Source organism: Equus quagga, chromosome 1 (genome assembly GCF_021613505.1).
Source record: "Equus quagga isolate Etosha38 chromosome 1, UCLA_HA_Equagga_1.0, whole genome shotgun sequence".
Taxonomy (NCBI): domain Eukaryota; kingdom Metazoa; phylum Chordata; class Mammalia; order Perissodactyla; family Equidae; genus Equus; species Equus quagga.
This window is the reverse complement of record NC_060267.1, coordinates 144,481,930-144,508,746: the sequence shown is the minus strand read 5'-3', so window position 1 is coordinate 144,508,746 and position 26,817 is coordinate 144,481,930. Positions and strand designations below refer to the sequence as shown.

The 26,817-nt window shown below is 40.5% G+C and overlaps 1 protein-coding gene across 4 annotated transcripts in view; it reads left to right on the top strand.

Annotated features, from left to right (window-relative positions):
• MYRIP (myosin VIIA and Rab interacting protein) overlaps positions 1-26,817 on the top strand; it is a 338,714-nt gene that overhangs the window by 153,938 nt on the left and 157,959 nt on the right. The gene's annotated exons all lie outside the window — the stretch shown is intronic.

Below are 26,817 nucleotides of genomic sequence, written 5' to 3'. Positions count from 1 at the left end.
CCTCTGAATTATTTCGCTTAGCATAACACCCTCAAAGTCCATCCATGTTGTTGCAAATGGCAAGTTTTCATCTTTTTATGGCTGAGTAGTATTCCATTGTGTATATATACCACATCTTCTTTATGCATTCACCCCTTGCTGGGCACCTAGGTTGCTTCTAAGTCTTGGCTATTGTGAATAATGCCACAAGGAACATAGGGCTGAGTATATCTTTACACATTCGTGTTTTCATGTTCTTTGGATAAATACTCAGCAGTGGAATAGCTGGGTCATATGGTAGTTCTATTATTAATTTTTTGAGGACTCTCCCTACTGTTTTCCATACTGGCTGCACCAGTTTTCACTCCCACCAGCAGCATATGAGAGTTTCCTTTTCTCCACATCCTCTCCAACACTTGTTATTTCTAGTCTTGGTAATTATAGCCATTCTGATGTGTGTGAGGTGATAACTCATTATAGTTTTGATTTGCATTTTCCTAATACTGATGTTGAACATCTTTTCATCTGCCTGTTGGCCATCTGTATATCTTCTTTGGAAAAATGTCTGTTCAGATTTTTTACCCATTTTTTAATTGGATTGTTAGTTTTTTGTTGTTGAGATGTATGAGTTCTTTATATATTTTAGATGTTAACCTCTTATCAGATATATGGTTTACAAATATCGTCTCCCAATTGTTAGATTGTCTTTTCATTTTTGTAATGGTCTCCTTTGTTGTGCAGAAGCTTTTTAGTTTTTTGTAGTCCCATTTGTTTATTTTTTCAATTGTTTCCCTTGCCTGGTCAGACATGGTACTTGAAAATATGCTGCTAAGACTGATGTTGAAGAGTGTACTGCATATGTTTTCTTCTAGAATTTTTATGGTTTCAGGTCTTACATTCAAGTCTTTAATCCATGTTGCGTTGTTTTTTGTGTCTGGTGTAAGACAATGGTCTACTTTCATACTTTCACATGTAGCCGTCCAATTTTCCCAACACCATTTATGTGGTTTTTATGGAAGAGACTTTCCTTTCTCCATTGTATGTTCTTGGCTCCCTTTTTGAAAATTAGCTGATCATAGATGTGTGGGTTTATTTCTGGGCTCTTGATTCTGTTCCATTGATCTGCGTATCTGTTTTTGTGCCAGTACCATGCTGTTTTGATTACTATAGCTTTGTAGTGTATTTTGAAATCACGGAGTGTGATACCTCCAGTTTTGTTCTTTTTTCTCAGGATTCCTTTAGATATTCGAAGTTTTTTGTTGTTCCATATAAATTTAAGATTCTTTCTTCTATTTCTGTGAAGAATGTCATTGGAACTTTGATAGAGACTGCATTGAATCTGTAGATTGCTTTAGGAAGTATGGACATTTTGACTGTTAATTCTTCCAAGCCAAGAGCACAGAATATCTTTCCATTTCTTTATGTCTTTTTCAATTTCTTTCAACGATGTTTTTTAGTTTTCAGTGTACAGGTCTTTCACCTCTTTGGTTAAATTTATTCCTAAGTATTTTATTCTTTTTGTTGCAGTTATAAATAGGATTGTATTCTTAATTTCTCTTTCTGCTCTTTTGTTGTTAGTGTAAAGAAACGCAACTGATATTTGTCTGTTTATTTTGTATCCTGCAACTTTACCATATACATTTATTATTTCTAAAAGTGTTTTGGTGGATTCTTTAGGGTTTTTTATATATAAAATCATGTCATCTTCAAATAGTGACAGTTTCACTTCTTCCTTTCCAATTTGGATCCCTTTCATTTATTTTTCTTGCCTGATTGCTCTGTCTAGGACTTCCAATACTATATTGAATAAGCGTGGTGAAAGTGGGCATCTTTGTATGGTTCCTCTTCTTAGAGGGATAGGTTTCAGTTGTTCTCCATTGAGAATGATATTAGCTGTGGGTTTGTCATATGTCTTCTTTATTATGTTGAGGTACTTTCCTTCTATACTTATTTTATTCAGAGTTTTTATCATAAATGGATGCTGTATCTTGTCAAATGCTTTCTCTGCATCTACTGAGATGATCATGTGATTTTTATTCTTCATTTTGTTAACATGGTGCATCATATTGATTGATTTGCGGATGTTGAACCATCCCTGCATCCCTGAAATAAATCCCACTTGATCATAGTGTATGATCTTTTTAATGTATTGTTGTATTTGATTTGCTAGTATTTTGCTGAGGACTTTTGCATCGATGTTCATCAGTGATAACAGCCTGTAATTTCCTTATTTTGTGTTGTCCTTGACTGGTTTTGGTATCAGGGTAATGCTAGCCTTGTAGAATGAGTTAGGAAGCTTCCTGTTCTCTTCAATCTTTTGGAAGAGTTTGAGAAGAATAAGTATTAAGTCTTCTTTGAATGTTTGGTAGAATTCACCAGAGAGGCCATCTGTCCTGGATATGTTTTGGGGGAGGTTTTTGATTACTCTTTCAATCTCCTTACTGGTGATTGGTCTATTCAAAGTCTCTATTTCTTCTTGATTCGATTTTGGAAGGTTGTTTGAGTCTAAGAATTTATCCATTTCCTCTCGATTATCCAATTTGTTGGCATATAGCTTTTCATAGTAGTTTCTTATAATCTTATGTATTTCTGAACTGTCCATTGTAATTTCTCCTCTTTCATTTCTGATTTTATTTATTTGAGCCTTTTCTCTTTTTTCTTGGTAAGTCTAGCTAAAGGTTTGCCTATTTTGTTTATCTTTTCAAAGAACCAGCTCTTCATTTCATTGACTTTTTCTGTTGCTTTTTAGTTTCTATTTCATTTATTTCTGCTCTGATTTTTATTATTTCCTTCCTTCTTCTGATTTGGGGCTTTGTTTGTTCTTCTTTTTCTAGCTCCTTTAGGTGCACTGGTAGATTATTTATTTGAGATTTTTCTTGTTTGTTGATGTAGGCCTGTATTGCTGTAAACTTCCCACTTAGAACCACTTTTGCTGTATCCCATAAATTTTGGCATGTCGTATTTTTGCTTTCATTTGTCTCTGGTGTTTTTCTTATTTCTCCTTTGATTTCTTCATTGACCCAATTGTTGTTAGTAGCATTTTGTTTAATCTCCACGTTTATGGCTTTTCTGATCTCCTTCCTGTAGTTGATTTCTAGTTTCATACTATTGTGGTCAGAAAAGATGGTTGATATTATTTCAAACTTCTTAAATTTATTGAGACTTGTTTTGTGGCCTAATATGTGATCTCTCCTGGAGAATGTTCCAAGTGCATTCAAAACAAATGAGTATTCTGCAGTTTTTGGATGGAATGTTCTGTATATATCTAGTAAGTCCATCTGGTCTAATGTGTAATTCAAGGCCAGTGTTTCCTTGTTGATCTTCTGTTTGGATGATCTATCCATTGGTGTAAGTGGAGTTAAAGTTCCCTACTCTTATTGTGTTGCTATCTATTTCTCTTTTTACCTCTGTTAATAATTGCTTTATATATTTAGGTACTCCTGTGTTGGGTGCATAGATATTTACAAGTATTGTATCCTCTTGCTGGATTGTTACCTTTATCATTATGTAGTGCCCTTCTTTGAGTCTTGTTACAGTTCTTGTTTTAAAGTCTATTTTGTCTGATGTTAAGTATTGCTACTCCAGCTTTCTTTTCATTGCCATTTGCATAGAGTATCTTTTTCCATCCTTTCACTTTCAGTTTGAGTGTCTTTAGGTCTGAAGCATGTCTCTTGTATGTAGCATATATATGGGTCTTTTCTTTTTATCCAATCAGCCATCCTATGTATTTTGATTAGAACATTTAGTCCATTGAAATTTAAAGTAACTATTTATAAGTATGTACTTACTTCCATTTTGTTACTTTTTTCTGGGTGTTTTACTAGTTCTTATCTATTTCTTTCTTCTTCTCTTGCTCTCTTCCCTTGTGATTTGATGGCTTTCTTTAGTACGATGTTTGGGTTCCTTTCTCTTAATTTTTTGTGTATTTATTGTAGGTTTCTGGTTTGTGATTACCAGGAGGTTCATATATAATAACCAACATATATACCAATCTATATTAAGTTGATAGTCTCTTAAGTTTGACCTCTTGCTAAAAGCTCTAGTCTTTTACTCCCTTCCTCCCACAGTTTATTTTTTGATATCATATCTAACCTCTTTTTTGTGCTTGTGTATCCATTACCCTCTTCTCATGGAAATAGATAATTTTAGTACTTTTGTCTTTTTATCTTCATATTAGCTTCATAGGTGGTTGATCTGCTACCTTTACTGTATATTTGCCTTTACCAGTGACTTTACTGGGGTTTTGAGGATAATTTTCTTATTCCTATTTGTGTTCTTTTCTTTTCCACTTAAATAAGTCCCTTTAGCATTTTTCATAAGGCTGGTTTCTTGGTGATACACTCCTTTAGTTTTTGCTTGTCTGGAAATCTCTTATCTCTCCTTCCATTCTGAATGATAACCTTGCCAGGTAGGGTATTCTTGGCTGTAGATTTTTTCCTTTCAGTAGTTTAAATATATCATCCCACTCTCTTCTAGCCTGCAGGGTTTTGGCTAAGTCAGCTGATAGCCTTATGGGGTTTCCTTTGTATGTAACCTGCCGCCTTTCTCTTGAAACTTTTAGGATCCTCTCTTTATCTTTAATTCTTGACATTTTAATTATAATGTGTCTTGGAGTGGGCTTCTTTGGGTTTGTCTTGTTTGGTGCTCTCTGTGCTTCATGTACCTGGATGTCTGTTTTCTTCATTAGGTTAGGAAAATTTTCAACTATTATTTCTTCAAAAGGATTCTTGGCCCCTTTGTCTCTCTCTTTTCCTTCTAGGACACCAATAATATGGATGTTAGTGTGCTTGATGTTGTCCCAGAGGTCCCTTAGATTGTTTTATTTCTTTTTAATTCTTTTTTCTTTTATCTGTTCAGCTGGGGTGATTTCCACTAGTCTTTGTCCAGCTCACTGATCCATTCTTCTGTATCATCTACTCTGCCACTGAGTCCCTCTAGTGAATTTTTATTTCCTGTATTGTATTCTTCATTTCTGACTGGTTCTTTTTGTATTCACCAATTCTTTGTTGAAGTTCTCACTGAATTCATCCACTTGTCTCCCAAGATCAGTGAGCATCCTTATGGTTATTAGTTTGTACTCTTTATCAGGGAGATTGTTTATCTCTGTTTCATTTCATTCTTTTTCTGATGACTTATCCCATTCCCTTATTTGGAACATATTCCTTTATCTCCTCATTTTGCCTCTTTCTCTGTGTGTATATCTATGTATTAGGTAAATCAGTTACATTTCCCATTCTTGGAGAGGTGGTGTTATGTAAGAGATGCCTTAGGAGGCTCAGTAATGTGCTTTCTTCTCTTCACCAGTTCCAAATGTTCCAGGAGTGTCCCCTGTGTGGCCTACATGTGTCCTTCTGATGTAGCAGAGTTGCTCTTGTTGTGGGTGTCTGGGGAGGCTAGGCTGTCCCCCTGGCTGGCTGGTTGTAATGCTCAGCTATGTGCAGCTGCTATGGTCCCTCCAATCACTTTATTGGGCATAGGGAGCCCCAGCACAATTGGCTGCAAGGTCTAATATCACATTATGCTTCAGTTTTTCTGTTAAGTGAGTAGGCCCCCAGTGTGGCTAGGTTTCTGGCCTGCAAAGCTGTTGTCAGCTCTTTCAGGAGTACAGCTGAGTGGGGCTGACCCCAGGGATGGCAGCACACAATTGTTTTAGGCATTGGACGGTGGTGCTGATCTCTTATGTGGCTGTTTTATAAGCACAAGACTGCTGCAGCTGACAAGCCCCACTACCCGCAGGCCCACACACATCAACACAGTCCTGCCCCATGCACGCACCCTGACCCACTGAAGTGGACCCACTCACCCTGCTAGACAGGCCCCTCATACTCCTTCAATGGAGGACCACCCCTCAAGAACACCCTGCCCCACAAAGGTGGAGGGTGGGCCCATTTACCCTGCTGCAGAGGTCCCACACACCCTGCTTATGTGGGCCTGCAAGTTGCCTGAGGACTTGCTATTGGGTGGGCCAGTCTCTAGGGTGGGCTGCCTGCCCTAGCTGAGTTGGATTAAATTGGTACTCTAGTGGGTGGGGCAGACCCCTACACTAACAGATCTGGGGAAGAACTCTAATGGCATCTGCCAGCATCTGTGTCAGCACACCTATACTAGGTCAAAATAATGGCTGCCACCAATGTCTCAGTCCCTGGGATAGCGATCCAGCCTAGGGAGGTCTCATCTCTCACGGAGATGCACCCAGAGCCTGTCAAGTGAGTCTCTTTTCACCAAATGACTGTATACCTTTCTTTCTGGTAATTTTAGGTTGCTTTCCTACATGGGTGAATTTGTGTTTGGGCCCTTCAACAGCAGGCTTTTCTTTCCCCTTATGTCCGGTGGCTCTTTTAGGGGTATTCCCCGTTGTTGTTAGTGAGCAAAGCCGGATATTATGACACTCCTCTCAGTTGTAGTGAGTCCAAAAGCTGCTTATTGTGGCAAATCTCTCCCACTCAGATCTCCTGTTCCTCCAGGAAAGGCTTTGTACCTTAGGATTGCTCCCAGCCGTAAAGTGCCACAGCTAAAATGTGGCTTTTTGGGGCTGGCCCCATGGTGGAGTGGTTGACTTTGCGTGCTCTGCTTCAGCAGCCCAGGGTTTCGCCGGTTTGGATCCTGGGTGTGGACATGGCACTGCTCATCAGGCCACGCTGAGGTGGCATCCCACATGCCACAACTAGAAAGACCCACAACTAAAAATATACAACTATGTACTGGGGGAATTTGGGGAGAAAAAGCGGAAAAAAAAAAGAAGATTGGCAACAGTTTTTAGCTCAGGTGCCAATCTTTAAAAAAAAAAAAAGTGGATTTTTCCTCTCCAGAAAGAAATTTCTGCCTCTTCCACCTCAGTCAGCACTGTCCCTTGTTGCAGGGGGTTCTTTTTATCCAATTTTCAGTTCTCTCTCATGGGTAATTGTTCTAAGAGTAGTTGTAAATTTGTTGTGTCTGTGGGAGGAAGTGAGTTCAGAGTCCTCCTAAGCTGCCATCTTCCCAGCAATCGAGTGTATGTTATTTTAAATTTTAGTGTCCCTAGGAACTAAAAAATATGCACAGCAGACTATAGCTTAAATACAAACATCAGGTAAAAGTTATCTGTACTGTATCACAATATACATTTCATTTTTTTGTTCAAATAAAATGTTTAATCATGGAAAGTTAATAATATGCAGCAGATATTTTTTAACTTGGCAACATGAATGTCGTCTTTACCATCCAATGTTTTCTTGATTTAGTAGGTAGTAATAGAGTTATAAAGAGAATTAAAAATGATATAGCAAATACTTACAGATCCATTGCTCAGATTATGAACTAAATAAAATATTACCCATTCTATAGATCCCCTGAGTATCCTTCTTTAATTATATCTTTCTTTCTTCCACCATTTTGAAGATGGCACTTGTTGGATTCATTTATTTCTTCGTACTTTTAGTACGACTGTCAAATCTCTAAACAATAAATAGTATTATTTTGCTTGTTTGTTATCTTTGTATAGTGATGTGTTCCTTAATGGCCAGTATATGTTCTGGGAAATGCATACTTGGGTGATTTCATTGTTGTGCAAACATCACAGAGTGTGCTTACACAAACCTAGATGGTATAGCCTATTATACCCCTAGGCTGTATGGTACTAATCCTATGGGACCACTGTTTTATATGTGACCCATCACTGACCAAAATGTGATTATGTGGCCCATGACTGTATAATTGGTATTATGCTATATATATTATTCTGCAACTTGATTCATTGTCCAATGTTGTTATATTTATCTGTTGATGTGTATAGTTTGTTTATGTGGCAGGGATCATGTTCACCAAATATTCCATATTTCCCAGTCTCCTTTGCAGGAAGACCAGAGCCATATGATTGGTTCTGAAACATGGAGTCTGAGCAGAAGTGTCATGTGTCATGCTTGTCAAGGCAGTTAACCAGTGTGCCTTCTCTCTCTTCCCCTCCAATGGGGACCTTAAAGGTCTTATGTCCTGATTGTGCAGCTATAAGATGGCAAAGTCTTCATTAGCCTGGGTCTCTGAGTGACTGTGTGGAACAGAGCCTACTGCCAACACACACTAAACATGTAATATGAGCAAAAAAATAATCTCTTGTGGTTTTAAGCCAACTGAGATTTGGAGGTTAATATATTAAAATCTATCCTATCCTGAACAGTACAGCCATTCCCACTGCTATATGGTGTTCCAAGGTATGACTACACACAACTTCTGTTCTCCTGTTAATGGATGTTTAGTTGTTTCTCATTTTTATCCATTAAAAAACAATAACAAGACATTCCTACACTCTATATACACATGCAAGATTTTTTCTAGGGTTACAGCTAGGACTGATTTTTAACTTGTGGGGCACACACATATTCCACTTTACTAGATGTATCCCAACTGTTTTTCAACAGGATTATAACAGTTTATATTCCCACAATCAGCAAAAAAGTTCCCATTATATCACTTCCTTGCTAACAGTTAGTGTTAAAATGTATTTTTAATTTTTGTAAATCTGATAGATATAAAATAATGCTTTTAATTATATTTTAATTGTATTATATTTTAATTTTATTTTAATTTTAACTTATATAATAGAAGTTAAGGTTTGATTTGCATTTTCTTTTCCAAGTGAACTTACACATCTTTATATATGTTTCCCAGTCATTTATGTTTCCTCTTCAGTGAATTGCCTATTTGTAACTTTTACTCATTTTTCCATTTCTTTTTTTCTTTCTTTTTTTTTTTGCTGAGGAAGATTTTCCCAGAGCTGATATCTGATGCCAATCTTCCTCTTTTTGCTTGAGGAAGATAGTCGCTGAGCTAATATCTATGCCAATCTTCCTCTGTTTTATATGTGGGTTGCCACCACAGCGTGGACACCAACCAGTAGCGTAGGTCCGTGTCTGGGAAACAAACCCAGGCTGCTGAAGTAGAGCATGCCGAACTTTACCACTAAGCCACAGGGCCAGTCCCTATTTTTTTCTTTTTCTTAGTGACAAGTAGAAATTCTCTTTATATTGTGCATACCAATCCCTAATCTTTTTTTGGTGCCACAAATATCTTCTCCCAGGCTGTGGCCTGTCCTTTCATTTTTTTGATAAACATAAGTTTTCAATTTTAATATCAAATTTTTCAGTTATAGTTAGCACTTTTGTGTCTTTTTAAGAGATCCTTCCTGTTTCTCAGGGTATAAATATATCCTACTACATTTTTATCTAGAACTTTTAAAGGTTTCATTTCAGTGTAATTCATTAATCTACCTGAAATTGGTTTAAGCCTGTGATCTGAGGTACTGTATCAATCACAGTTCCATTGCAGATAAGGAGGTCAGTCTATCTAGTCTGAGCAGAAAGATTTCCAGTAGAGAGAATTAGGTGCTTGCGAATTGCTGGAAGGGCTGGAGGAACAGATTCCTCCTCTGCCAAGAGCAGGAAGCCGGAAACTTTCAGGAGGCCACAGAAATCAGGGCTCCCCTTCCCAGTTCTGGCTCCCAGATGACCCACCTCAGCCGTGGTCCCCGCCAACGGTGTGGACATCTCACCCAACTGCTTTCCAGCACCACGAAGTGAGGAATTGGCCCTGCGACCTCTGCCACAACTGCCGCCAAAAAACCAGATCAGTGCCTGCCAACCAAAGATGAGCACATAGTTAGTAGCCTTCCTCTTATGTGTAAATAGGATTGGTGCTCCTCATCAATCTTAACACATTCACCCAAACCTGAGGTCATTATTTTGGTTGGTTGGTTTCATCACTAGGCTTTTTTTAAAAGAAAATCTAAAAACTTGTATAAAATCCTGTGATCACCCTTCCTTACCTCTCAGACCTTTATCAGTGTTGTTTGTGGTAGAAATTAGCATTGCACATCGTGATGTCCAGCTCTCCTCCTTCTAGGCACATGAAGAAATGGCTTTTCCTTGAGGATAGGTATAACTATATGACTTGCTATGGCCAATAAAATGTGAGTGGAAGTGATCCATTGTATTGGAAACATTTTTACTTTTCTGTATATTGTGATATTTTGACATCTTAAAAAAACTTTCTGGCTGAGGAGAGACTGCCCCCCCCGGGGCTAGCCAATTCTTAGAAATAGCAGAGGGCCCAGCCCAGAGCGAGTCTGTAATATGCAAACTAACCAGTCCTAGGTCAGTCCTCTTCTGTCTGCCTCATACACACCAGGAGGCAATATTCCTCTGCCTCAATCATCCCTGGGCCAGGTGCCAGGTGATTAGGGACCACTTCTATAGCCCAAAGCCCATCAAAATTATTCAAACTAGCCAATCCTAAACTGTCACCCTGCCCTGCCCTGCCTTTCCCACAGAAACCCCAATAAAGGCTGTGCCTAAATGCTCCCTCACTCCTGTCTCCTGCCTCCTGACCCCCTGACATCTTTCCCTTGTGGCCCTGTGAGGTGTGCTGTGCCTCTTGTCTCCAGGACCTGTGAGTATAAGAAACTTTGTTGTTTCCTGAGCCTCTCCTCTGTCTCCTCTTGTGGCCACACCTGACTAATCATCTCATAAAAGAATATAAAGCACCCACGTGTCGCTACTGGATAGAAGCACTCAGTTGCACTTGCAAGGCTCTCCGGAGCCTTCCTCCCTTGTCTTGACGATTGTGGAATCACATGTTGAAGTAAAGCATGATGCTGAACCTTCACATGGAGAGCTGGTTCCCTGGAGGGGCTGGTGGAGCTGTAGCAGGTTTTGTGTGATCATGAAGTGAATTTTTTGTTTTTTTTAAGATTGGTACCTGAGCTAACATCTGTTGCCAATCTTCTTTTTTTTTTTTTCTCTTCTTTTTCTCCAAAGCCCCCAGTACATAGTTGTATATTCTAGTTGTAGGTCTTTCTGGTTGTGCTACGTGGGATGCTGCCTCAGCATGGCCTGATGAGCGGTGCCATGTCCATGTCCATGTCCAGGATCCGAACCAGCGAAACCCTGGGTTGCCAAAGCGGAGTGCACAAACTTAACCATTCGGCCACAGGGCCAGCCCCTGAAGTGAATTTTTGAGGATAAAAGCCACTGAAGTGAGGGTTTGCTCCAATATATAGCCTGTTCTGACTGACACACAGCTCCACTGCTTTCTGGCACTGGGTTTGCACTCATTCCTTAACCAAGCCTTCTACATCCTCTTTTTGTTGGCTGGATCCTATTATCCAGTAGTTACATTCTTTCAAGAGAGATTCATGAGTAACTCATTTCTGGAGTTTTTTCGTATTTGAGAATGTCTGCCTGATGCTTTTCTCAGTTCTTAATGACAACTTGCCAAAGTACAGTAGCCTTGGATCACACTTTCTTCATGAATTGCAGAAGTTGCCCCATGAATGTCATTGAATGCTCCTTTGCAGAAATTTCAAGCCAGACTGACTGCTCCCCACCCCCCACGTTTATGTCTCAAACTTGTTTTTGTCAGCCTAGAGTTTTGTCTGTATCAGGAAGTTATAACTTCACCACCATAAGGCTCCATGTGGCAAAATTTTTGTTGAAATATAGTGTGCCTTTTGGATATACTCAATCTCTCATTCATTTCAAAGAAATTTCTTGCTGTTATACCTCTGAATATGTTTTTTCATTTCATTTGGTGCTCATTCAGCCTCATAAGTAGGAGTTATCCTTATGTTGAATACTTTCCATCTGTCTTGCATATCTATTATCTTCTCTCTAATTTTTTTTTTTTGGTGGAGGAAGATTCACCCTGAGCTAACATCTGTGCCAGTCTTCTTCTAGTTTGTATGGGGGCTGCCACCACAGTGTGGCTGATGAGTGGTGTAGGTTCCTTGTCCAGGATCCGAACCCATGAACCCAGGCCAGCGAAGCAGAGTACACCAAACTCAACCACTACACCACGGGGCTGGCCGCCATCTTCTCTTTAATTTTTAAAGTCACTTTGTCCTTTTCCTATCATTCATTCGGATTACTACATGTCTTTTATTTATGTCCATAATTTGACTTTCAGCCTTATCTATTCTGTTCCTTGATGTTTCTGATTTATTTAGTAGTTCTGTAATGGTGATGTTTTCTCCTTAATTTGTTTCTTTAGATCTGCGATCTTCCTTTCATACCATCCTCTTGTTTATTGTTTTGTCTTTAAATTCTTGAGTACATATCTTGTTAACTTCATGTTCCTATGAAGTTTTCCATAGTGCGGAACCTTCAAGGGGAATTTTCTTCTTTTTCTTGAGTTCTCTTGACTTTCAGACTGGGTTCTTCCTTTCCTTTTCACATACTATCTATTTTTTCCTACCTTTCTCTCTTTCTTCTACATGTCTATAATCTTTCCTCCATCTTTGCTTGTGTTTTATGCCCTTTCTTTTCTTTTTCTTCTCTATTTGTATTTACACAGTTACGTCCTGATTCTTTTCACTATGATCAGGCTTAATGCGGGCAGCTCTGACCAAATCTTCTGTTTGACCTGATGTGATGTGTTTGGATTTCCCTTGATACTCCTCACGCACACATTGTCTGATACCAGCCTGTCTTCTCCTCTGAGTTGGAGTATTTCAGATATACCTGCATTTCTGTGACCTGAGGCATGGGGGGAGCCTCTCACAAGACTGTCTCTTTGACATGGACTGATGAACCTCTCCCTTGAGATTCCAGTTCATCTTCCTGTACCAGGTTTCTTTCCCCCTAGACAGGGGCATATCTTCCATGGTGGAGGAAGGGGATTGTCCCTCAGGTTTTAGATCCTATCCCTGTATATAGTACAGATCCCTGGGCAGTGATGGGCCCTAAGGAATCTTCTCGTAATGGAGATTTGAAGGATTTGGGGCTGATCAAGGAAAAAGTATGACCACAAGAGACAGCAACACAAACAAGCTTTATTGGGCAGGACTTGGACAGGGTTGCATGAGAGGGGAAGTCCCTTATAGCAGGAGTCTGTCCAGAGGCTACCCGTGAGTCACTGCTCCGAAGGGGAGGAGGGCAAGGGGATTCCCAGGGGAGAGGGTCTTGCATGTCCAGGTGAGGTTGCCCAGCAGCACTGTGGAGAGTGTCTGGGTCAGAGAGCTCCAGAGGGCCATAGCAGTTTGACATCTTATAACCACAGTGCTCTGTCTTATCAGTGGCCAGCAGATACGAGGTGAGTTTTGTGAGGTATGCAAAGCAGGCAGGCTCTAAATGGCTAAAAATCTGCCTGTTTGGGCAATTTTTTAAATAATCAGATGTGTAAATTTTGAGTATGGGGCGGGCCAGCTTTTTAGCTAATGAGTCTCAGCCTGCAGTGACAAAATAAACAACCTAGGGGCCCATACACAGAAGCCATCTTTAGCTCATTTGTATAGCATCTTGCTTTACTAAGGTCCTGAGATTTGAAGGGGAGGAGGACATTTCCTCTCCCCAAATGTGAGTTCGTCTGGCTGGAGACGAATTAAATTCACATGAGACAGAATAGCAAGAGAAAATTAAACAAAGCATTATGAGGAACCATGGCCCGGGGCCTCTCTTCCCGAAGGAAGAAAGGGCACCGAAGAAGTGGGGTGCACATAAATGGTTATATACGGCCCAAACAGGGTGTTTCACATGTGATTGAAATGTCCCTCCCACAATAGTCACAAGATTGCCCTGTCAGCACAGTGCTTGACGGACACAGCAGGTAGTGGTCTGCTGTCTTGGTGGGCGTAGCTGGAGGCAAGTCTATCCTCCGGAGCTGGGCGGTCACAGGTGAGCTCAGCAATCAGTTCCTTCCCTAAGGAAAGATGCTTAATCCTTAAAGAAATGCCAGCGTTGGGAGGGGGAGGGAAGTCAGTTACAGGAGGTTACCAGACTAGCACAATAAAATGCAGATTTAAGTCCTTGCCTTTGGTATTGATTAAGAGTTTTTGGAGAGAAGGTCATCTCCTTTCTTCTTCCTGGTACAGAGAGGGAGGCACCTTTTACAGATAGAGATTTACCTTACAAATGTAAATGTGTCCTAAGGAAGGGCAAGTTCCATTCCTCAGAGCCTCCTTCCCTGTCCCAGTTTATCAAAAGCAATCAGCCTCAAATAATCCTGATGCCAAAGAGACATATCTTGGGGTAGCCAATTTCAGGTCCCCACAGATTCTTTTGTCAGAGTTGGACACTTTTCCTCAGGCTCCCACCCAGTGAATGTTAACACAGTTAATATTAAGTTTCAGGACTGTCTATGTATGTAAATCAGTTTAATATCAACAAGACTTGCTTTGGGGGTCATCCTTTCTTCAGTTGGGATGTCAGTTTCCTTATCTCCAAGGTCAGGTCTCTATTTAGTTGCTGAGTAAATTTACTGAGTACCCTCTATATGCCCAGGACCATGCTAGGCACTGAGGATACAAAAGTGAACAAACCAGACCAAGTCCTAACTCTCAGAGCCCTTACACTCTAGTGGAGGGAGACACACGGTAAGCAAAGACAGACAGCGATCCAATATAAATGCATTTGCTGTGGATAAAACTCTAATACAGAAAAATAAAGCAGGATAAGGTGGCTGAGAGTGTTGGAGGAAGGGTAACATTTTAAATAGGGCATCAGGGAAGACCTTCCTGAAGAGGCAGCTTTAAGATACTCTGGCTCTGTGAGTCCACCTTTGAGTGTATTAAGCTGTAGGATCCTTGACTGAGTTTAATTTTATGCTCTCTCTTTTTTCATGCACTTACTTTTTTAGGACTGATAATAAAAAGCAAAATGGCTGGAAGGCAGGCAATCCAGCAGCAATCTAGCAGAAAAGGACTTAAGAAAAGCAGACTAGCTCCTACTACAAGGTGGCATTGCTCGTTATATCCACAAGTGTGAATATAGTTCTCTCAAGGGGTGCTGTGGTCAGAGGGAAAGGGAACGAGGTTTAGTATCACTAATCCTGGCTTTGAGACCTGGTTCTACATTTGTTTGAATAACAAACATTGGAAGTCTCCTTTTGCCCCAGGACATCTGTGCTTCCTTTCTCACTGTTTCCTGTCATCAAATGCAGCAGTGGGAAATAGGAAGCCAGCCCGATTTGCTTCTCCCGTTACAGGTGAATTCATTTTCAGTTTTGTCTTGTTTTGTTTTGGGCCTAAATGTGCATAGATATGTCTTGATGCTGATTATTCAATACCTTATTTTTTAAAATCCAGTGTGTCCTTTAATCTATCATTGAGATCTTCCTTTCTTTTGGGAAAACTATTTTTTTTTAATTATAGTGAATCTCAAACTTGAGTGTGCATCAGAATCACCAAGAGAGCTTTTTAAAACACAAATTGCTAGGCTTGAGCTCAGAGTTTCCGGTTTGGTAGGTCTTGGGAGGGGCTCTGAAATTGTATTTCTAATAAATTCCCAGGTGACGATGTTGGGCCGAGGATTTTGAGAACCACTGTTCTAAAATGTCATTAAATGTTGATTTTCTATTGCTTTATTACTTCTCTTTTTCAGGGACATCAGTCATGCAAATAGTGGGCCTTCTTCTCCTGCCTTCCATCTCCATCGCACTTTCTCTAATCCTCCTTATTCCTTGTCCTTCTCCTTTCCCGTTGCTTTATTTTCTCCAGCCCCTCCTCTGTGTCCCTGACAGGGGTTCAGCCATGTCTCTTTTCCTTTTTGCCACCACTAATTCATTTCTATAATTGTGCTTTTTGTTTTGTTTCTTGGTTGAATTCTGCTATCTCACATTTTCTCTGCTTCTGTTGTTTCATATTCTCTTCTTTAGAACTTTTTTTCTTCTCATCTGAATTCTTTGGCTGTTTTTTGTGTTTTTAGTTGTGTGGGTTTCTTTTTTTTTTCTTGTCCTGAAGTGTCTTTGCAAAAATCATGTGATGGTTTCTTTGAAGTATTTCACTTTTTTGAATGGAGAGCATTCGTCCTGGATCTTCCATTTGTAGAATGTCTGTGTAGTAAAGGAGCCTGAGATGTCTAAATGGAGTAGCAGTTAACCCGAAATTTTAGTCTCCTACCACACAGCACTTTCTCAACGGCTAACAAGAACTTGCCCACCCTTAAAATGAGCTCTGCATGCCCCACTGTGTGTGTGTGTGTACGTGCGTGTGTGCATACATGAGTTGTCAACGTTTACTTTTCCAGCTGTCTAAGATCAGAGTCTCTGGGGCAGATTCTCACCTACACCTTTCCCCCCATCCTGCCACAGTGACTGCCTGCTTCTTTCAGACATGGCTCCCTGCATGTTACCTTATTCAACCACCCCTATGCTACCAATCTGTGTTGCAGACACACTGGAAGGCTCTCATAGCCCACAAGTACCTTGGCCTTGCTGGTCTAAGCCACGTGTTTCATGGTTGCCCTGTGAAGGGCTGGATCAACACCCTACTCAAAATTAGTTTGGATATTGAGACTGATGACTCCACACCCACCCAGAGGAAATGAAAAGGTTTATTACTCACAAAATGGGACTTTCTGGGGAGAGCTGGAAGGTTCCTACCAGTCCAGGTGGCAAGCAAGCAGAGAGAGTGGTTGGACCCTTATAGTGGCTAGGGAGTGGCAGGATGGAGGTGAGGGTTCCTGCATGTGGCGTGGGGCTTGCTTGGGTTGAGTGTGGGGCCTTTCTTATCAGCTTTCCCAGATGTAGGACAAAAGGTCGGGGAGGGAAAGGGCTTCAAAGCTGTCAGCTTTCAAACATCAAAAACAGAGTCTTCTTCTTTATTTCACTGCACATCATTAATTTTGCCCCTTACCGGTGACCCCTGCTTTGGAGAGCTCTGTGCTCTGACCGTTCTGCCTGAGAGCTGTGAGCTCTTCTCAGAGGGCTTGAGAGAGGAGGGCAGGGGAGTTCTGTCTTTACTCTGTTACTTTTAAACCAGAAATCTCCTGTCTAAATGCTTCTTTATAAATGGTAGAGGTAAGCCGAGAGGATTCTGCCACTTTTAGTTTGTGGACTATGTTTTGCATAAACTCAAAAGTTTTCTTATTTTTCCTCCTCCCAAGGGAAAAATACTGACAAAAAGTATATGTTCTGTTGGTGATTATTTTGCAGAGAAGTCTTACATATGCGTGGTTATACTTGAACATTTTAGAAGGCCGTTGTGTTAATACATCTTGGGAAACATTAATGATTTGAATATGAGGTTTTTGTATTAAACAAGCAAAATAAGGATTTTATACTTACGCAGTTGAACTGAATGTGCTTTCCTGATCATTCAACAAGATCTGCATATTGAGGTTGCTATAGATATCTTTGATTAAAAGCCTCCTTAGATCATACATTTTTAAAAATTCTTTCTTAGTGAAATGAGAAAGACAATATTAAAAGATTTTAAAGCATTATTCAGTGTAAAAATTATATCAAATATATTTTATTTTTAAATAAATATAAGTTCTAGAATATGTGTAATTTGTAGGAGACCTATGTACAGATTCCTAGGTGCTGGAATCTTGCCTAATCATCAGATAAGTTTAACTCTAGATACTGTTAACTTGAGAATAATAAGATACCCACATTTTCACATTTTAATGATCCTGAAATCAGGATGTGTCTTAGAAGTGATATGAAAATATCCTTGCTAAGCACCAGGAAAAGAATAAATTGCAATTATAATTGCCTGTTGTCTTGTAGACTTAGCCCTGTGTGAAAGGTGTCTGCTCTTGAAATGACCACTGCCGTGGAGCCGTTGGTGTTGTTAGCACTGTGTGCCACTTTCGTTTAGTTTACATTGGATAATTGGCTCTTGGGATGTCTTCACACACCATGATGTAGCAAGTCAAAGAAAGTTACTGTGTACTTGGAAAATCCCACCTCACACAGGGCTGTCAGTGAAAAAGCTAAAACTGACAAATCTCTTGACTGGATGGAAGAATTTGAAGGAAAAAAAATTGGGAAAAGTTGACATTCCATTCTTACACTGTGAGAGACAATCTACTCTTCCATATTTCAGAATAAATCTAATCTTGAGGAAACATCAAACAAATACACACTGAGGGACATTATCCAAAAATAGCTGGCTTGAAGTCTTCAAAATGTTGATGTCGTGAAAGGTAAAGAAAGACTGAGGAAACGTTCAGGTTAAAGGAGACTGACAAGACATGATAACTAAATGAAATGTCTAATCCCTGATCAGCTCCTGAGGTCAGGAAAAATAGCTATGAAGAACTTTGGGACAACTGACAAACGTTGATTATGAATAATAGTAGATATAGTATTGTAGTAATTGTAAATTTCCTGAAATTGATCACTTTACTTGGTTTTGTAAGAGAGTGTCCTTGTTCCTAGAAATACACACTGACGTACCTTGTGGTAAATTGACATGCTTTTCACTTATTTCCTCTCTAAATGTCACATTCTGCACAGGAGGCCTGTGCTAAAGGATCAGCTGTTTACTGCCCCTCACTGATGTTCTGGAGAACTGTTTGTTCAAATTTTCACTGGGGTTGTTTGTAGTATAATTTTTTGGCACGAATTCTTGGTGTGCCTCTTGTTTGTAAATGTTCCTTTTCTGCTGTCTTCCTGAAGCGTCTTTGCATAGGTTACAGGACAGTTACTCTGGGGAAGGGGCCAGCCTGAAATTTTGATCCTTTTGAAATTTCTTTTCACGGGTTCACTCTTTCAGGGACACAGGTTCACTCTTTCAGCAAGTGCCCAGGCCTACATTAATGGCCAAGTTGAAAGAGTCAAACAGATCAGAGTATACATGTGCTCATGGCAGCTTCCGTGGTGACCTGAAGATAGGTCTGTGCATGCAGGTGTGGAAGAGTGAGAAGTGCTCCGCTGGAGACTGAAAATGCTTGGGGGCCAGTGGCTAGAGCCACACCCGGACAAGTGTCCTGTAGGTAGGGATGCATAAGCCGGGCTTTTATGAGGCAAGGAGTTCAGCAGATGAGGACAGACGGCAAAGGCAGCCTGGACAAAATAAAGGGGGAGGAAGTGGGCAGACCGGAAAGCGCAAGGAAGTCAGGGAAGGCTCATTTTCTGAGGGCAGAATCTAGTCCACGGGTGGAGAGTAGGGAGAAGAAGGTTGATTCGGTGCTGACACTCTGCACTTTATGTATCTAGTCCTGCGAGGTGGACAGAACCCCCTTTTATAGTTGCAGACACTGAGCTCCCCAAGGCAGTAACTTGCCCACAGGCATGTTCCAAGTAAGGGTGGATGCAGGATCCAAACCCAAATCTTTGACTCTGGGGTGTGTCTTCTCAACAAGACTGTACCCCCCCCAAGGGGGCAAAATTGGTCTTTGGCGGGAAGGGGGAGTCTTGCTCTTCTTGTATGTAAAGCACAGGTGTATGTACAGTGTGTACACAGACAATATAAGTACGGTGTTAAAATTTCATGGGGGGAGGGCATTAGGAAGAAAATTAGTAGAAAGGCTCCCTAGGCGGGTAATAGTGAAAACGAAAGGTTGTGAAACACTGTTTAGAACAAAACAGCCAGGACAGGTGTCCTCAAAGTGTACAGGTCATGGGACGCCTGAGTCAGGCTGATGTTTCTGTTCCTTGAGCTAATGGCTCGTTTCCTCGGCTTCATGAAGAGTGGCTGCTGCAACCCCATAAAAATTGTTGTTAATCTTGTTTGTGAAAAGAGATAAAATGAGCTTTTGTTGATTTGAGAAAAGAATCCTCACCCTGTGACTTAATTCTTCACCCTGTTAAAGTGATGGGTAGAGTACAGTGGGTGTGTCAAAGGAGTATATCCTTAAGAGGGGAACACTAGACACCTGTGGTCCTCAGTAAGTGATAGTTGGGGAGTGATGACCCACACATTTCCACGTTCCTTTCACAGGAGTAACATTAACCTTGTGTACGTTATCAGTCTCCGAGGGCTAGTGTAACAAAGTACCACAAACTTGGGTGAGTTAAAACAACAGAAATGTATATTTCACAGTTCTGGAGGCTAGACCTCTGAAATCAAGGTGAGGGCAGGGTCCTGCTCCCACAGAAACCATCCTCCTTCCTTGCAATCCTTCCTTGCCTCTTGCTAGCTTCTGGTCGTTTGCCAGCAATCTTTGGTGCTCCCTGTCTTGCAGCTGCCTGACTCCAGTCTCTGCCTTCGTGGTCACATGGCCCTCTCCCTCTGTGTCTGTGTCTTTAGGTGGGTGTCTTCTTATAAGGATACCAGTCATGTTGGATTAGGGGCCCAACCTACTCCACTGTGACCTCATTTTAACGTAACTAATTGCATCTGCAATGACCCTATTTCTTAAAAGGTCACGTTCTAAGGAACTCCCCCTTAGGACTCCAACTTACTTTTTTTCTTTTTTTTGAGGGAGGGGCCACACAATTCAACCTGTAACATGCAATTAGGGATTTTCTTTGTTTCTTAACTTCCACCCATCAGTGATATTTGGTGGATGCTGATGTCAGTCTTGCAGCTTGTATCCCTCCAAGCTGGGACCTCAGGGTGTTGGTCTGGGACTGGCATCAGTATGACGAAAGTTTAAGAAAGAGATATGAACAAACAGTGGCACATAGGCAGGAGAAAGTCACAATGTGTGGGCGTTTTAAAACAAAAGGGAGATGCTTTTAACCCCAGAAAGGGTTTCATAAATCTTGCGTTTCATGCCAGTACACCCAGAAGGAGCGTGGGCTCTGTTGTCCCTCTTCTCAGTGCATGGCTGAGCCTCATTCCACCAGTCCTAAAGGGTAGGATCTGGTCTTCTTCCTCGTTGTACCCCACAGCTCGAGCTCAATGCCTGATGCGCAGTGCATGCCCAGCGAAGGTGGAGTTGACAAAGTCTCAAGGCCCAGACTGTGTCACGCAGACCAGCAGTTCTCCTTCAGGGCAGGGCAGCCTGGAGAAATGGACGAGTGATAACTTAGATGACCTAACAGCTCAGATATGCTCCAGCTCTCCAGTAGGAGAAATAGGCCTTTGTCGTGCGTACCCTGCAGCTTTCTGCACAACCTCTCAGGGGCGGTGCAGTGGCAGGAGAGGTAGGTTTAGGGTTCTAGTGGTACCAGGAAGTTCTCTGCTACACCCCCACCACACACACTTATACAACTGAACTTCATCCTTCCCTTGACCAGGTGATTTTGGAAGATCCTGCCTGAGAGCTCCGGCACACACAGACTCCAAACTTTCTGGGAGCCATTAGGGCCATCCTGATATGTTAAAGGGAATCCCTCCCCAAATTGGACCTCCTGGGGGGACAGTGCAATCTTTACATCTGGAGAAAACCATTTTCACTTTATTTTTGTGACATCCTCACTCTTGACCAAAAGGCATTGGCAATGTTTGCTTGGGAATTGAGGCTGTTAATAAATGCTGGCTTCAACACTTTAATAAGAATTTTAATCCATTATTTAAAAACTCTTGACATAAGTGAAAACCTGTGATCCCCTTGAGGCTGAAACTCTAGTGTAAATGTATATCAGATTCCCAGTTCATGAATTCTGGTTGAATATTTTTTTTAAATTAATGAATTTGGAAGTCCTAAAATTTATTAGTGGAATCTTTTTACAGAGAAGGTTCTGCATTCCAAGTAACTTACTCTTAATAGAGTCTAGCCACTCACGTGGATAAGACTGCAGGTTATGCTGTAGGAGCCAATGGATGCTCAGAAGGTAAATTGTGGTCTAAGGCATTTTCAGCAGTCTGCATTGCTCCCAACATGCACTTAATATATTCCTACTAGATGCCCCTCTATAGCACAATATGACTCCAGTTTTATAATGAATGAAAATGTATTGTGTATATAAGTAATATGTATATATGTATGTTTATAAATTAAAAACTGGTATCTCTCCATGTAAAAGGCAGTTTTTATATCCTTTTTGCTTTTCTATATTTTCCAAAGTTTCTAGAATCAACACATTACTTATTTAATCAGGAAAACGATGTCTGTTATTCATAAACGTAAGATGATCTTTCAGAAAAAAGTTCCTAAAACCAGGCCAAGAATAAAAATAATCTTTTTCTTTTTTCAGAGATTATAAGAGTTGAGGATGGTAAAGAAAGATTCTATCTCTGGGCTTCCAAGAAGAGAACAAAGACTCATGCGTCTGCAGTTTAGAAATTATGTAGACTAAGCATGCATTCATTGCTTATCCACGTGTGGATGGGTTTGAGCAAAGGCTGTATGCAGTTGTAAAGCAGATCTGGGACCTGGGGAGTGATGGACCCAGTGATCCTTGCAGGGGTCAGTGTCACTGCCCAAGGGAGAGTTCAGAAATATCTTTAGTGGGAATATTTGGATTATCACAATGACTGGGATTACTACTGACCTCTGGTGCCTGAGGCATCTTTCAGTATGTAGGACAGTCACAGGCCAAGCCAAGAAGAGCTGTTCTCTCCAGAATACCAGTAGGGTTCTGGTGAGCAACAGCAGTCGACTATGCTGAGTGGGTTTTTTCTAAGTAGAGAGGAGAATGAGGGGCTCTCGAGTCAGGCTGGATATTGTGCTCAGAATGGATAATAGGCCTGATGTCTGCACAGGGAGACTCAGTTGGCTCTGCTCTGTTGGGAAGGCACTAGTCCACATAAAACCCAACTTTTCCTTTTCTAACTATGCGCTAAACACTTTTTTAAATGAGGCCTAAGATCTGGAGATAACAATATCAACCCTAACATTTATGGAGTGCTTATCAGGAGCCAGACATGGTGAATGTCACCCCATGATCCTCTCCCCTTAAAAGAGTTAGCTTCATCTCTACATATCATCATCCATGGAAACCCCCATTTTACATGGTGATCATCATGGTAACACCTACCTCTTATATACCACTATTTACTTAACTATATCAACTTTTATCCACATTTCTTTACAATATTCATAGTTAAATGCCTTTTCAATAGTCTATCATGACTTGTACCACAATTTATTAACTCAATTTTGTGATTTTTAAACATTAACATTTCTTGTCCCAATTTTATTTTACAGCCACAGACAATGCTCCCGTGAACATCTTTATACTGATGTCCTTTAGCTTCTGGGTGTTTTCTTAAGAAAATCTCTAAGAGTAGAACTCTTGGCTCTACACATACTGTGTATGTATTTTTGACTCTTCTGAAACAGTATCCATCTTGCTTTCTCACAGAATTGTACGAGCTTATTCTGCCATCGGCCGTAAACATCAATTTCAGCACAAACTCCCATGTCAGGTTCTCTTATTTTTTTTAAATTTTTACTACTTTGCTGGGAATAGAACAATGTTTTGCAGTAGGAGAGTAAAATACATCAATGATTTCTAATGTTTTCCCCTGGTTTTCTTAAAAGATTCTATTAACCTCTTGAGGTGGTTGGGAACATAGTGTCAGATTTGTGACGCTAAAACCAAAGTTACTATTAAAGATAGATTGCATAGAGTTTTCTCCCAGCAAGATTGTTTAGCCCTGAAAGCCAAACAGCAGCTCTGCACAACATACTGTAATCATGAATCCTTTCACCACCTTGGGGAGATATGAAAGGAAATCAAATACATATTGGTCAAGGCATGGCATTCAAATTATGCACAAGACAATGGGAAAGATACCCCCGTTCTCAGTCCCTCGGGCTGGCCGTGAATCACTGAGGCGAGGGGGTAAATAAGAGAAAAAAGTACATCATCTGTGGCTTTAGTTCTCAACTTTTTGCTGGCTTTTTGTGAATGTTTTAGAATGTGGTCGCTATACTTTCATGTGGAGAGCCCCATATAGGCTTGTACTGACAGTGGCAGGACAGAGTGTCCATTTCCGCTGTACACTGTCAGAAAAGCTGCGAATGCATCATGCCTTTGCAGATGCTCGATTTGAAAACACTGTGCTCTGTGTCACCAGCTGCAAAACCCCGGCAAAGCCCTATCTTCACGTACCCCCTCGTTATAAAAAAAAAAAAAAAAAAACCAGCCTGACTTGTCTTGTATACCTAAATTAAAGGAATATAGTCCTACTTTTCTAAATAAATGAGTATACTGGTCGCTGTTACTCATGAAACAAATGATTGGAGATGACAAGTGGATTGAGTGAAATGGCTCCTTTGGAAGAGCAAAAGGTGGTCACCCATTTTAGGGGTGCCCCTGGATATCTCTTCTCCCAAATATCCTGGCAGTGGCTGCCCAGAAGCCACCCATGCCAACCACTTGTTCCTTATTGCCGTTACACGTGTGACTCTTCAGATATTTTCATTTGCTCATTTCGTCTGAAAAAAATTCACAAAATGTTCTAATTCAACCTACCTCCAGGCCAAATCTCACAAGTTACATTTTCTTTTTTTTTTTACTTTTTAAAATTATGGTAAAATACATACAACATAAAATTTACCATTTTGACCATTATTAAATGTACAGTTCAGTGACATTAAGTACATTCGTATTGTTGTACAGCCATTATCACCATCCATCTCCAGAACTTTTTCCTCATCCCAAACTGGAACTTCGTAGCTCCCATCCCTGCCTCCCCCTAGCCCCTGGCAACGCCCACTTTCCTTTCGGATTCTGTGAATTTGACTACTTGAGATACCTCACGTAAGTGGAAGCACAGTATTTGTCCTTTTGGGCTGTACAAGAGACATTTTTAAACATCTTAATTTTACCCCAGCTTATGTTAAAGTGGTTTGCAATATCTTACAAAAAGATCTTCTCTACAATAGAAAGATACATGGAAAGAAATTTTAAAATAGGACCAGAAAAATGTAAATTAAATTTAATACAAAAGTGCACCCTGCAGTGAAGGACACAGTTCCAGATGTTGGACCACACGTTTGTATCTGGGTTCCTTGATAGCCAAAGCAGAGAAGGAAACTGGATCAATTACGTAATTCTTAGGGAGGAAAACATGACTTCCTGGCAAAGCAAGTATTTCCAGGCACTGTAATTCTGCAGGACTTTTTCCCCCTTCATTCTTGCAGGGAAGCATTTATGGGGGGGACTGTATTTTTTATAATGGCCTCATAGTATTTCACAAGACTGCTCCTTAGTGAACTTCTAATGCAGGCAAAAGGCATAGCTCTACAGAAGTACTCAGACAAAGTACATTCCTTTAGAGTGGAGCCAAGACAGCATGGCTCAAGTTAACATTATTTATTCATATAGTCATTTAACAAACATTTCACTGTCACCTATGAGCATGTGAATTACAAAGGCGAGTGAGACACAGTTTTTACCCTCAATGGGAATGCAAATTACAGGCTAGTGCTTTTGCTGATCAGACTTGATTTGGGGGCTAGAAATCTTGCCTTCATGTCCTTTAACATCCAAAATATGATTTTTTCCTATCAGGCTTTTGTTAAACGTTGGACATTTGCAAGGTATGTTTCCTGGCATTCCTTGTGGTGGATTATGGTGAGCTCCATGTACCTTAAAGCACAAGTCAACAGGTGGTGGGGTTGGTGGCTCTCTCTGCCTAGGTGATACCTCCTCTCCCACATGGAGCAAATAAAAAAAAAGATCAGGCAAAGCCAAAGGAAGAGACATTTGCCTTTCGACATAAGAATTTGTGGCTGGGAAGAAAGCATGGAGGAAGCAGGTCATTTCAACGTTCTAATCTGCCGTGGGAAACATTTCCCAGGTCTTCTGACCTGACTTGTGCCCTGGGTGTTGAAGTTCTTTGGGCCCCTCTGGCAGGATAAGGATCTTGTTGGGGTCAGAATTTGGGCCATCAGAGAGATGGAACGGGACTCACACAGTTATGTGTGGTGGAACAGTCAGTGTTTGGAAGGGTAGAAGGTCAGGAATGAAGACAGGTGGATTGAAAAAGGGAAATGTAGAAATGCAGGCAGCCCATCTAGACAGCTCTTCTCAGGAGTTTGGCCATAGGGAGTGGGGTGATAGCTAGAAAAGATGTGGCATCAAAGAGTGGGTGTCTGCTTATTTACCATGGGTGATTTTAGAACATGTGTAATGATCCAGTTTAGAGGGAAAGATTGGTGATCAGGGGCACCATGATAACTCTAGGTTTGAGGCTCTTGGGAGTCTGAGAGGAGATGGGACCCAGAGCATGAATGAAGGGCTGGCTTCTGATAGGAGGAGCATTCCCACTGTTATTAGAGGGTGTGGAGAAGGCTGCTGGGAGGCTTGGGGTGGGAGGACAAGGAACTCCAGTGGGTGCTTCTTTTGCTCTCTGAGAAATGAGGCAAGGGCATCACCTGGTAGGATTGAGGAGCGAGGACATAAAAAAGAGTTGTCTTGGGAAAGGGGAAGTGCATTCCTAGAGAAACACGGGTTTGCTGATCAGAAGGGCTTGCCCAATTGCAGTCTGTAGACTTTAGTGGGAAACCAGCCAGCTTGGTCATATGATTTTTCTTCAGCACATTCAGTGCCTCAGGGGCTGGCATGCAGAAGGCAGGTCATGGGACTCATCTGGGTCAAGTATCAAGATAAGTGCTTAGTTCACTAAGTTTCAACTTTTATTCTGTTCTATTAAATGCATTTGAAACCATCAAATTTTTACTAAATACTGTTTTACTACGTTTACAAGTTTTTATATATATACATATCAGTCAATTCAAAATATTCCAATTTCTATTGTGATTTCTTCTTTAACCCATGAGTTATTTAGAAGTGTTTTTTAAATTTCCAAACATATAGAGATATCGTATTTATATTTTTATGGATTCTAATCAAAGTGAATTGAGATCAGAAATCTTTTCTGTATGATTTCAGTTCTGCGAAATGTTTTGAGACTTGCTTTGTGATCCAGTATATAGCTAATTTTTGTAAATGTTGTATGTATTCTTTAAAAAAATGTGTATTGTGCAGTTGTTGGGTGCAGTGATATACATACATACCTGTATATGTCTACGTAGATCATATGTATGTATATATACACATATATATGTCTATCATATTCATATTCATACTCTCCTATATTCTTAATGATCTTTTAATCTACTTGCTGCATAATTTTTGGAAAAGGTATATTAAAAATATCTCAGTATGATTATATGTCTGTGTATTTCTCTGGTAGCTCTGTCAGTTTCTGCTTTATTTCCTTTATATGTCTGAGGCTATATTATTGGATGCATACATGTTCAGAATTGTGTCTTTCTGGTAAATCTTATTTTGAATTATTTC